Raw genomic sequence first — 13,316 nt, 5'->3', positions numbered from 1 at the left:
GAACATATCTCCTCAAGTAAAACATATAATTCCATTCAAAATTAAAATTATAATAAGGTGTAAAATAAAGAAAGTGAAAAAATAAATGATTAGTAAAGTGTAAAGAAAGGGAAAAAACTACATCTACAATCAGTGTAGTTAGTGTTCGCCACACTAGCGTGGCTAGCCATCTAAATACTTCCGTAGCCTTTGAAAAAAAAAATTATTACTAGCTCCATGCTTTAGTTAAAGAAAAATTTCAATGAAAACAATCTATAGGGGAGGGGAAAAAACATTTTTAGGTCCAAAGTATTTGTGATCCGGTAGTGAAAAATTATTATTCTCAAGATAAAATATTAGTCTCATAATAAAATATTAATCGAAAATTAGTCAAAAGTATATATAAATTAGTTAAAAGTATATATAAAAAACCCCCCAAGTTTTTATTAATAAATTGCCTGAATCAAACCCTACTTACAGTTCATATTTTTAACTAATTCTAAGTAGAATATATAAAAGTTATATGTCAATAGCAAGGAAACTTGCTCGACTATCATTATCAGCTTTCATTAGTCCTTAAGTATAACAATTTAAAGTTCCATTTGTTCTCTGCGAGATGATGACATCCGGTAACATCAGGTGGATATTGTTCAATCATCGGTTGTATTCTCAATGTCCTGGGCAAAATCGAGTGCTTCCTTGTGGTCGGTTCCTTCTTCTTGTAGGTAACTCTCAGTGTTGCAGGATACATTGGTCCATATCTCAGATCTTGTATATTCTTAAGTATTCTTCTTGTCTCTGTAAAAAGCGCTCTCCTCCTGGTGACCTCCATGGGATAATCTCTAAATATACTAATCTTGTCTCCTTTAAATAGGAGATCTCTGCTGCGAACGGTTTTCTTCATCATACCATCCAAAACATGGTCATATTGCACCTTCACTATCAGTTGTCTTGGAGGGGCGTCCGCCCTTGGGCGGTGTCTCAGTGCTCTATGTGCCCGACCTAGTAGATGCTTTTGATCAAGATTTAGGACTTTTTTTTAATAAGTCTGCAGCAAACTCACGGAGGTCTCGGTTCCCCTCTCTGCCTTCCGGGACGCCAACAATTCTTAAATTCTGGTGTCTCTGATGTCCCTCTAAGTCAATACATTTTTCAGTTATTTTACTCAATAAATCTGATAAACGCTTGTTCTTGGAGAGAAGCTTTTTTGTAGTTTGAGCACTTGTCTCAGCAATTGCCTCTAATTGAGTTATGGCTGTATTTTGTTGATTTACTGTCTGGATGACGGGATCCAACCTAGGATTAAAGCTGTAGTCCATCAAATTCATTTTTAACATTTACCTCTTCGATTTGTTGAATAAGATTTTCTTCCATTGTTACCTTCCAGGCTTCCAATACTTCATGAACAGAGGCTGTGATTTCTACTTTAATTTCTTCTTTAAAGGATTGCAGTTCTTCTTTAAAGTTCAGTTTTTCTTTAAAACTTTTCAATTGTTCCTTTATACGTGCAATTTCTTGTGAGAGAAAACAACGAAGTTCCTCTATTTCAGTTTTTTCCGACTGTCTTCTTTGAAACATCTTCCTGGGATGACTTTAAAACTGAGCCTACTTCTACTGCCGGTTGCTTGGGCTTAACGGCTCTTTTCGTCTTTGGGGGGGGGTATGTTGCAGAGACACACCACCGGAGTCACGCACCTGATGACGTCACTCACTCAGTACAAGCAGCCGGAGCGTTATCAGCAGGTCAGTCCCGTTCTTTTTCTCCCGTTTTTAATCAATTTTTGCATGGAGCTAGCTGGCGCGGACCTCTATTCCTCCATAGCGCCACCGGAAGTCTGTGGTGTGTGGTGTATACAATACATTAGGTAGGCGCCGCATGTTATAGAACGACTGCCTGCCCCGGTATAAATCCAGTTTGGTCAGGGTTAATAACTTTGGAGACTACTCTTTCAAGACGGGAGGCTAAAATCTTTGTGAGGATTACAATTCAACAAGCTTACAGGGCGGTATGAACCACACAATAGTGGGTCTTTATCTTTTTTTAATAGGACTGATATGGTTGCCTGCGACATTGTTTGAGGTAGTTTATTTTGGCAAAACATTTCCTGATACAACAATTTAAGTGTTGGAGCCAGTTTGATTGCAAATTCTTTGTATATTTCAATTGGGAAACCATCTGGTCCTGGAGCTTTGTTGCTCTGCATCGATTTAATTGCTTGTAATATTTCTTCTGTTAATATTTCCGTCAATGTGCTTGGTCCTCTGTAGTAATTTCTGGGATGTACAGGCTGTCTAAGAAGGCAGGAATGCATGACAGATCACTGGGTGGTTCTGAAGCATAGAGGGAAAAATAAAACTGCTTAAGCTGGTCATTGATGGCATCTGGATCAGTAGTGTTTACCCCCGGCGATATTAACATTTCAGGAATAGTACTGGCGGCTTTGAATAGTTGCTCTGTTTGTCTGTGAATAAATTGTCAAATTCCGTCTTAAGTAATAATTTCTCCTTTAAGGTTCAGGTGTTGGTGAATTGGCATACAAACCGTCTATTTCCGCTATACTGTGGGACAGTTCTGCCAGACGTTGTTTATATTTCTTCCTCATATACTGTATATGGGATTATCTGGCCTCGAAGGGAGGCTTGAAGAACCTCCCAGATAGTCGCTAAGTGCATGTCCGGAGTATTATTAATTTCCATCAATTAGATCCTTTATTTGTCATTCAGACCTTACGGTCTGAACAAAATGTCGTTACCTGCAGCCATACATACAATAATACAATAATAAACAACAGAACAGACATTAAACACAAATTAACATCCACCACAGTGAGTCCACCAAGCACCTCCTCACTGTGATGGAGGCAAAAATCTTAGGGCTGCAGTCTCTTCCCTCCTCTTCTCCCTCTGCGCTGAGGCGATACCCCACCGGGCGATGGTAAAATCAGTCCCGCGGCTCACCGAGTTCCGCGAACGGGCCGGTTCAAACACCGCGGCCCGGGGTGGTCGAAGCTGCCGCCCTCCAGTCCAGCGGACACAGCTGTTGATGACGTCGTCCACTGGCCCACGGCCGAACCCCGGACTCAGGCCAACGCCGCCTCAGCCACCGGAGTACCGTTCCAGCCCCAAGCCGGGTCACCCTCGCGTGAACGTCTCAGCCCCGCGCCAGGCCGCCCCACGGGAGCGCCGTTACCCTCGAGCTGGGCCGCCCCGACGGGAGCGTCTCAGCCCCGCGCCAGGCCGCCCTCACGGGAGCGTCACAGCCCCTCACGGGAGCGCCGTTCCAGCCCCGAGCCGGGCCGCCCTCACGGGAGCGAGCCCAGGGCGAGTCCTGACAGGCTGCCTCCGGAGCCTCGAGGTCGCCAGCTCCGCCATTAGGCCTCAGCGCAGACGGAGGCTGAGAAGGGGGATACGACAAAAAAGTCGCATTCTCCTGAAGGGAGAGACAGCAAGCCCTGTTTCAACCCCCCAACCCCCCCGTACTCTCTGTAAGGTCAGAAATAACAATACTGTTATACTGGCTCCCCTTAACCATGGAAAGGATTTTACTATCTGCAAGAAAAAAATCAATTCTTGAGTAAGAATGGTGTCCTGGGGAAAAAAAGGAATATTGTTTTGTTTTGGGGTTAGTCCAGCATCATCGTCAGCTGGTGCCGGAGGGAAAGAACGTTCCGCAGCTCCTTCCTGCTGAACCCCTGGGATATCGGGGTGGTGTCCGTGAGGACCTTCCCCAGGGTGTGAAGGTGGAGAAGGAGGGCCTCGTTCGTAATGCAGGGCGGGACGTTGGACAAGACCACCCGCTGCGCGGTGGACACTATGGGCTCGACCTGCAAGAATACTCCCCCCACTGTGACCCCTCTGCTCACAGCCGCGTTTACCCCCTCAACGGACTCAAGGAAGAACACGATCTTCCCGAACATTTTACCCACGAACAGGATGCCTGCGGGCTTGCAGGCACCGCCACGGCAGCCGAGCAGTCCTCCAGGTTGATCTGTGGGGGCAAGTAGCATCTTACCCCATGCTCAAAAGGCAGGTTATTCATGGGGAACCGGGCCCTAAGAGGAGTAGCCGAAGCAGCTGATGCAGCCACCTGAGCATCACTCCTGGAAGGCCCCGGCTCCCCAGAACACTGACCCAGCATGGTTTCAGGCACTACAAATAAACAAACACAAAAAACATAACTGACAGTCAAAAATGGCACGATGCCAATGTCCAAACACAAATATGGATTTGGACATATAAGAATTTTGTAAGTTTCTATAAATTTCTCAATCTCCTAAATTCTAGCGAGTATAATCTGAGTCTATCCAGTCTTTCTTCATAAGAAAGTCCTGAAACCCCAGGAATCAGTCTGGTGAACATTCTCTGCACTCCCTCTATGGCAATAATGTCCTTCCTCAGATTTGGAGACCAAAACTGTAAGCAATACTCCAGGTGTGGTCTCACCAAGACCCTGTACAATTGCAGTAGAACCTCCCTGCTCCTATACTACCATATACTACCATTTAACTATACTCAAATCCTTTTGCTATGAATGCTAACATACCATTCGCTTTTTTTACTGCCTGCTGCACCTGCATGCCTACTTTCAATGACTGGTGTAACATGACACCCAGGTCTCGTTGCATATCCCCTTTTCCTAATCGGCCACCATTTAGATAATAGTCAGCTTTCCTGTTTTTGCCACCAAAGTGGATAATCTCACATTTATCCACATTATACTGCATCTGCCATGCATTTGCCCACTCACCCAGCCTATCCAAGTCACCTTGCAGCCTCATAGCATCCTCCTCACAGCTAACACTGCCCCCCCAGCTTCGTGTCATCCGCAAACTTGGAGATGTTGCATTCAATTCCCTCGTCCAAATCATTAATGTAAAGAGGTTAAGTTTGACACACTTGTAGCTTTACTTAACGTTTAATGATCACATAGGTTAGACACGTTCCAGCACTGACTGCATACAGTCTATCACCGTGCTGGAACCAGGAGAGAGAGAGAGAGAGAGAGAGAGAGAGAGAGTTATTATACTTGATAACTAAGGCGTGGTTAGTGGTACTGAGGTAGCTATATTATTGGTTGCATGCATGAACCATCTACATCCTTCCCCTTAGAAAGCAAAAGCAGAATTGGAGCCGTGGCAGTGTGATTACACAAAGCATGCGAGTTTAAACAAAGTCGCCGTAGTGAACAAGCGGCTTAACAATGCGACCCGAACGCGTGCGTACAGCGCCTCCCCCCCCCCCCCCATCGGAAAGAAGAGAAGGCATAGCGGAAGCAGGCGAGAATGTTAAAGCAGGAGGAGACGCAGTCGGAGCGGGAGAGGCAGGAGGGGAAGGCGAACGTGCAGGAGGGGAAGCAACCCGGCCAAAACCTGGCGGCAGCGGAGGAGGAGAACGCAATAGGCGAGGGGTCTGGGGCATGCAGGGAACAGCAGGGCAATCGGCAGTAGCAGGCTGGAACAGCAATGGAGGAGCATAAGGACCCGCAGGTGCAGGCTTCGGCTCGTTCACAGTCAGCAGGTGTTGACGGCTCCGACGATAGACAGTCCCATTGTAGTCTACCATGTAAGATCTGGGAGAGTCAGCCACACCAACCACGGTCGCGAGGCGGGAATAGCCGGTGGTAGTCTGCATCCGAACGACCTGACCGGGCAGTAGAGGCGACAGCGGTCGGCAGGACTTGTCGTGCGACCGTCGTTGAACCTCATGCTTCTGTTCAATCCGCTGTTGGACAGTGGCAGGCTCGAGCACTTTGGGTAGCAGGGCCTGTTGGGCGATTGGCATAGGTGGTCTTGTCATCCTCGACATCAGTCGCTGGGCAGGGGAACCCATGTTCGGGTTCTGGGAGATGTTACATAGGTTAAGTAAGTCCAGGTAGAAATCGCAGTTGGACAGGCGGGACTGCTCTAGCAGACCCTTAGCACTCCGCACAGCCCGCTCGGCCAGGCCGTTACTTTGTGTGTGCTCAGGGCTGCTGGTGTAGTGATGGAAGTTCCACCTGGCAGCGAAAGCCTTGAATTCGGCGCTTGTAAATTGCCGGCCATTGTCGGCCTGCAAGCGGACAGGGGCACCGAAGGTGGCGAAGTGCCTGCGCAGTTTGCTGATGACTATCTCGGAGGTGATGGAAGGAAGTAGGTCCACCTCGAACCAGTTGGAGTACGAGTCAACCAGGACGAGAAACTGCTTGCCCCGCCATTCGAATATGTCGGCAGCCAGCCAGATGTCCAGGGCATGGTAGGCGCTGGCTGCTGCAAAAGGGGCTGACGCTGCTGGTGTGGGGCGAGGTTGTTGCAGGAGGAACAGGAGGACACTCAGTCTCTGATGTATTTGGCCATACCAGGCCAGTAGAATTGTCCTTGGGCATGAGAAATAGTGGCATCGACCCCAGGATGACCGCTGTGGGCTGCGTTGTAGTATAGATCATACAGAGAGGCTGGGACCACGACCTTGTGGCCCTTGACGATAACACCATCTTGGATCACCAGCTCATCGCGGACCAGGAAGAACGGTTGGGCACCCGACGGCAAAGTGGTGCGTCTGTCGGGCCACCCACGCTTGATAACGGCTGCAAGCTGCTGCAAAGCAGGGTCAGCGGCGGTGTGCTCGATCAGGCAGTGCAGCTGCTTGGTCGGGACAAAGTTGACGTTCAGTACCAACAGGTCTTCCTGCTCGTAAGGATGACGGTCACAGGAGGCTCGTGGGGCACGAGACAGAGTGTCGGCCACATGCATCTCAGTGCCCTCTTGTATACGATTTGGAAATCAAAACGGTGGAGCTGCAGCATCATGCGCTGCAGCCTGGCAGGAGCAACATGTATGGGTTTGTTAAGAATAGTCACTAATGGCTGGTGGTCGGTTTCGACTGTGCATTTGCTGCCGAAGAGGAAATCTTTAAACTTGGAGCAAGCGAACACCACCGCCAGGAGCTCCTTCTCGATCTGAGCATACCGTTGCTCCGTGTCGGTCATGGTCCGCGAGGCATACGAGACCGGTAACAGCGAGCCGTCGTCGCAGAGCTGCAGGCAAGCAGCACCTAGTCCAAAACGAGAGGCATCACAGGTAACAACAATGGGACGGAGCAGGTCGAAGAATTTTAGTGTTGGGGTGCTGGTCAGCTTAGACTTCAGACATTCGAAAGCCTGCTGGTGTTGTGGAAACCAGGACCTGGCAGTGCTCAGTTCACTGAGATTAGGTATGAACTTCCCGAGGTAATTGACCATGCCCAGGAATCGTTGCAGACCGAGGACGTCGGTTGGGGCTGGCATCTGGGAGATTGCATTGGTCTTTTGCGGGTCGGGCTTCAGTCCATTAGAAATGAAGATATGCCCGATGTAAGGCACTTCAGAGACGCGGAATCTGCACTTTTGTTTGTTCAGTTTTAAATTGATCTGCCGGGCCCGGTCCAGGACCCGGCGGAGGTTCTTGTCATGTTCGGCGGCATTCTTCCCGTAGACTAGGATGTCATCCACGATGATGTCACACGGCATGCCGGCGAACAGCTGTTCCATGGACCGCTGAAACACCTCGCTGGCAGAGTTAATACCAAATGGTATTCGTAGGAACTTGAATCTGCCATAAGGAGTAGCAAACGTTGTCAGGTCGGAGGAGCGTTTGTCGAGTGGTATTTGCCAGAAGGAACTCTTGGCATCAAGGACAGAGAAGACCGTGTGGCCTGGCCGACTTGAGCTGCAACATCTTCCACGGTTCTCATGGGGTAGTGTGGTCGCCTGATCGCGAGGTTCAGGTCCTTCGGATTAATGCACACCCGTTCTTGTCCTTTTTCAGGGTGGCAACCATGGTGGAGACCCACTCGGTGGGCTAGCTAACTGCTTCCAGCACTCCCATTGCGACCATGCTCTTCAGCATCGATTCAACTTTATCCTTCATAGCGAGGGATACTCTGTGTGGTGCACGGACCACAGGCACCACCTTCGGGTCGGTGGCGATCTTGTAAACGAAAGGCAGCTTGCCCAGCTCATTATCGAACAGGTCCGGGTACTCAGATATCGGATCCAGCAGCACCTGCACTTCATGGACAGTACGGTCGAAGGATACTAGTCCCAGGTCCTGGCATGCCTGGTTGCCCAACAGAGTCACACAGTCATAGTCGAGAACATAGAACATGAGAGCCCGCGATGATTTCTTCAGCACGCAATTAAAAGTGGCCTTTCCCACTGGTTTCAGCACCTCGCCCCCATAAGCATATAAAGTAGAACGGTCTGCAGTCAGTAGCTCATTATGTCTAATCTTTCTGAACAGGCTTGTTGGCATAATATTGACCTTTGCCCCCGTGTCGAGCTTAGCTGAGAAAGAATAATTGTTGACAGTAACGAGGACCGATGGATCAGGTAGTCGAGCAGGTGCGTGTAGGAGTGTGAATACACTAGCATCTCCTTGAGAACTAATTGGCTCAGAGTCGTGGGCAGTGTCGAGAGAGGACTGGGAACCAAACTCGTTATCGACTTGTACCAGGTTGTATAATACTTGTCTAGAAGCTGGGGGAAATTTCCCACGGGAACGGCAGACCGCCGAGAAATGATTCAATTTCTTGCAGAAATTGCAGGATTTTCCGTAAGCCGGGCACTGCGAATGCATATAATTACAATTAGGGCACTTTTTAACAACATGCCCGCCGGGGTGGTAGCTTGCCCGCGGCGCAGGTCTAGTGTTGTCTATTTTAGGACGCGGTCTGTTGAGACCAGTTAAATTGATCGATCGGCTATCAGACTCCCGCTGTCCGAACAGCGGGTCAACGACTTCAGCCAACCTGCATGCATGCATTGCTTCGGTCAGAGTAAGATCTGGCTTTCTCAATAGCTCCGATCGCAGTTTCTGATTCAGCATACCTGTCACTAGAATGTCCCTAGTAAGCTGGTCAGTCATATTTTCAAATCGGCACCTCTGGGCGAGATAGCGCAGATCAGCAATAAAACATTCAACTGGTTCATCAGGCTGTTGCTTCCTCGTAAAAAACTTAGCTCGCTCTAAAATGCGGTTAGAGGGCAAGTCACAAATCTCAGCAAACATTCGCAGCAAACATACTGGATCGTTGGCAGACTCCGCAGGTACTTGAACCTGATCATTTTCATCCCGGACCACGGGATTATAGGCGAAGGCTAGTGCTCTCCTCATGGCATCAGGACCACCAAGGTTCAGCAGAAGAGAGGCTTTGACGGCATCGGGATCGCTGCGATGAACGATATTAATGCAGTGTGTGAAATCCAACTCAAAAGTCGCCCAGTGCTCCGATATGTCGGCATCAAAGACCAGGGGCAAAGGTTTACGGCACGAGGATGCCATGGTGGCAAAGGGGTACAAAAAAAACTCAGATAAAGAAACACTTCCAAAGAAATAAAACCCAATAAACAGGATGCGTGCGTTTTAACTTGCTGACACCATGTAAAGAGGTTAAGTCTGACACACTTGTAGCTTTACTTAACGTTTAATGATCACATAGGTTAGACACGTTCCAGCACTGACTGCATACAGTCTATCACCGTGCTGGAACCAGGTGAGAGAGAGAGAGAGAGAGAGAGAGTTATTATACTTGATAACTAAGGCGTGGTTAGTGGTACTGAGGTAGCTATATTATTGGTTGCATGCATGAACCATCTACAATTAATATATATTGTAAATAGCTGGGGTCCCAGCACTGAGCCTTGCGGTACCCCACTAGTCACTGCCTGCCATTGTGAAAATGACCCGTTTACTCCTACTCTTTGCTTCCTGTTTGCCAGCCAGTTCTCTATCCACATCAATATTGAACCCCCAATACCGTGTGCTTTAAGTTTGTATACTAATCTCTTATGTGGGACCTTGTCGAAAGCCTTCTGAAAGTCCAGATATAACACATCCACTGGTTATCCCTTATCCACTCTACTAGTTACGTCCTCGAAAAATTCTATAAGATTCGTCAGACATGATTTACCTTTCGTAAATCCATGCTGACTTTGTCCAATGATTTCACCACTTTCCAAATGTGCTGCTATCCCATCTTTAATAACTGACTCTAGCAGTTTCCCCACTACCGATGTTAGACTAACTGGTCTGTAATTCCCCGTTTTCTCTCTCCCTCCCTCCCTTTTTAAATAGTGGAGTTACATTAGCTTCCCTCCAATCCTCAGGAACTACTCCAGAATCTAAAGAGTTTTGAAAAATTATCACTAATGCATCCACTATTTCTGGAACTACTTCCTTAAGTACTCTGGGATGCAGCCTATCTGGCCCTGGGGATTTATCGGCCTTTAATCCATTCGATTTACCCAACACCACTTCCCGACTAACCTGGATTTCACTCAATTCCTCCAACTCCTTTGACCCGCGGTCCCCTGCTATTTCCGGCAGATTATTTATGTCTTCCTTAGTGAAGACGGAACCAAAGTAGTTATTCAATTGGTCCGCCATATCCTTGTTCCCCATGATCAACTCACCTGTTTCTGACTGCAAGGGACCTACATTTGTTTTAACTAATCTCTTTCTTTTCACATATCTATAAAAACTTTTGCAGTCAGTTTTTATGTTCCCTGCCAGTTTTCTTTCATAATCTATTTTTCCTTTCCTAATTAAGCCCTTTGTCCTCCTCTGCTGGTCTCTGAATTTCTCCCAGTCCTCTGGTTTGCTGCTTTTTCTGGCTAATTTGTACGCATCGTCCTTCGCTTTGATACTATCCCTGATTTCCCTTGTTAGCCACGGATGCACTACCTTCCCTGATTTATTCTTTTGCCAAACTGGGATGAACAATTTTTGTAGTTCATCCATGCAGTCTTTAAATGTCTTCCATTGTATATCCACCGTCAACCCTTTTAGAATTAATTGCCAGTCAATCTTGGCCAATTCACGTCTCATACCCTCAAAGTTACCTTTCTTTAAGTTCAGAACCATTGTTTCTGAATTAACAATGTCACTCTCCATCCTAATGAAGAACTCAACCATATTATGGTCACTCTTGCCCAAGGGGGCACGTACAACAAGACTGCTAACTAACCCTTCCTCATTACTCAATACCCAGTCTAAAATAGCCTGCTCTCTCGTTGGTTCCTCTACATGTTGATTTAGATAACTATCCCGCATACATTCCAAGAAATCTTCTTCCTCAGCACCCCTGCCAATTTGATTCACCCAATCTATATGTAGATTGAAGTCACCCATTATAACTGTTTTGCCTTTGTCGCACGCATTTCTAATTTCCTGTTTGATATCATCTCCAACTTCACTACTACTGTTAGGTGGCCTGTACACAACACCCACCAGCGTTTTCTGCCCCTTAGTGTTTCGCAGCTCTACCCATTCCGATTCCACATCCTCCAAACTAATGTCCTTCCTTTCCATTGCGTTAATCTCCTCTCTAACCAGCAACGCTACCCCACCTCTGCACGTTCAACTCATCCACCTTATTACGAATACTCCTTGCATTGAGACACAAAGCCTTCAGGCTTGTTTTTACCACGCTCTTACCCCTTATACAATTATGTTGAAAAGTGGCCCTTTTTGATTTTTGCCCTGGTTTAGTCTGCCTGCCACTTTTACTTTTCGCCTTGCTACCTATTGCTTCTACCCTCATTTTCACCCCCCTGCCTCTCTGCTCTTGTACCCATCCCCCTGCCACATTAGTTTAAATCCTCCCCGACAGCACCAGCAAACACTCCCCCAAGGACATTGGTTCCATTCCAGCCCAGGTGCAGACCGTCCTGTTTGTACTGGTCCCACCTCCCCCAGAACTGGTTCCAATGCCCTAAAAATTTGAATCCCTCCCCCTTGCACCATTTTTCAAGCCACGTATTCATCTGCAATATCCTCCTATTTCTACTCTGACTGGCCCGTGGTACTGGTAGTAATCCAGAGAATATTACCTTTGAGGTCCTACTTTTAAGTTTATATCCTAGCTCCCTAAATTCATCTTGTAGGACTTCATCCCTTTTTTTACCTATATCGTTGGTGCCAATATGCACCACGACAACTGGCTGTTCACCCTCCCCCTCCAGAATGTTCTGCAGCCGTTCAGTGACATCCCTGACCCTTGCACCAGGGAGGCAACATTCCATCCTGGAGTCTCGTTTGCGGCCGCAGAAACGCCTATCTATTCCCCTGACAATTGAATCCCCTATTACTATTGCCTTTCCACTCTTTTTCCCTCCCTCATATGCCGCAGAGCCACCATGGTGCCTTGAACTTGGCTGCTGCTGCATTCCCCTGATGAGCCATCTCCCTCAACAGTATCCAAAATGGTATACCTGTTTAGGAGGGAGATTTTTTTTTAAATTTCAAAATAGACTTTATTCAGTTGATAAATATATACAATTCATGAACCATTTGAACAAACAAAATTCATCCGACATTTTCGGAGACTATACAAATTTTTTTCAGCACAATTTTAAAAAAAAACATTTGTCAAATTCCACCAAACTGTCCCCCACCCGTGCCACTCTGTGGCCCCTGTCCAAGTAATGAATATATACAATGTGTACACAGTGCGAAAATTCCATCTGACATTTTCGTCGGCTATACAGATTGTTCAATACCGTTTATAAGTCTTTTAAATTTCACAAAAATGTCCCCCACCCGTGCCACTCATGTGGCCCCCTGGTGTGGGATACCTTCCCTTAATTTAATTTGAGGGGCGTCTCCACCATACCGTGCCCCCCACGTGGCCAACAGCACTGGGAGCTGCTGGAGAACGGCCAGCCGCTTGCTCCGCACGGGTGGGGCATACACAATAATCAGCCGGAGCGGAGAACCACGGTACATAACATCCACCACGAGGAGACGCCCCGCAACCACCTCCCTGACCTCAGTGATGGCGAAGTTCCCTCCCCACAGCAAGATCCCCAGGCTGGAAGCATGACAATCATTGCCCCCCGACCACACCGACAGTCCGTGGGGCCACCATCGCGACCACCTCCGATAGCAGCGGAGGTGTGGCAACCCGCACTCCTGGAGAAAAGTCACATCTGCCTTGACCTTGGCCAGGTACTGTAAGGCATTTACACATCGCGCAGTGCTCTTCACACTGCGCACGTTTAAAGATGCCAGTTTGAGCTCCATTGTCTTTTAGAGTGACTGACCATTCTCGTGTTCCCTCATGCCCACCGCTTCGGTGAATTGCCTCACCTTTCCTGGGCTCAGGTACCCAGCATCCTCAACGGGTTGGGTTTCCCGTGTCGTAACCCGAAGTGTCGTTGGGGGGGGCTGCTCGTTTTACCCCCTTCTGGGTGCGCCGCTTCCCCCGTCTCTCGTGGCTGGGGCACGGTGACAGACTTACTGCTCCCGGAAATTTGGAGCTGAGGCCCATTGGCCGCTGCACTGCTCCCGGTTGCCCGGAGCTGGGGCCCATCGGCCACTACA

The sequence above is a fragment of the Amblyraja radiata genome, chromosome 38 (genome assembly GCF_010909765.2).
Source record: "Amblyraja radiata isolate CabotCenter1 chromosome 38, sAmbRad1.1.pri, whole genome shotgun sequence".
NCBI classification, from domain to species: Eukaryota; Metazoa; Chordata; class Chondrichthyes; order Rajiformes; family Rajidae; genus Amblyraja; species Amblyraja radiata.
The sequence above is the reverse complement of the archived record's forward strand: the minus strand, read 5'-3'. Positions refer to the sequence as shown.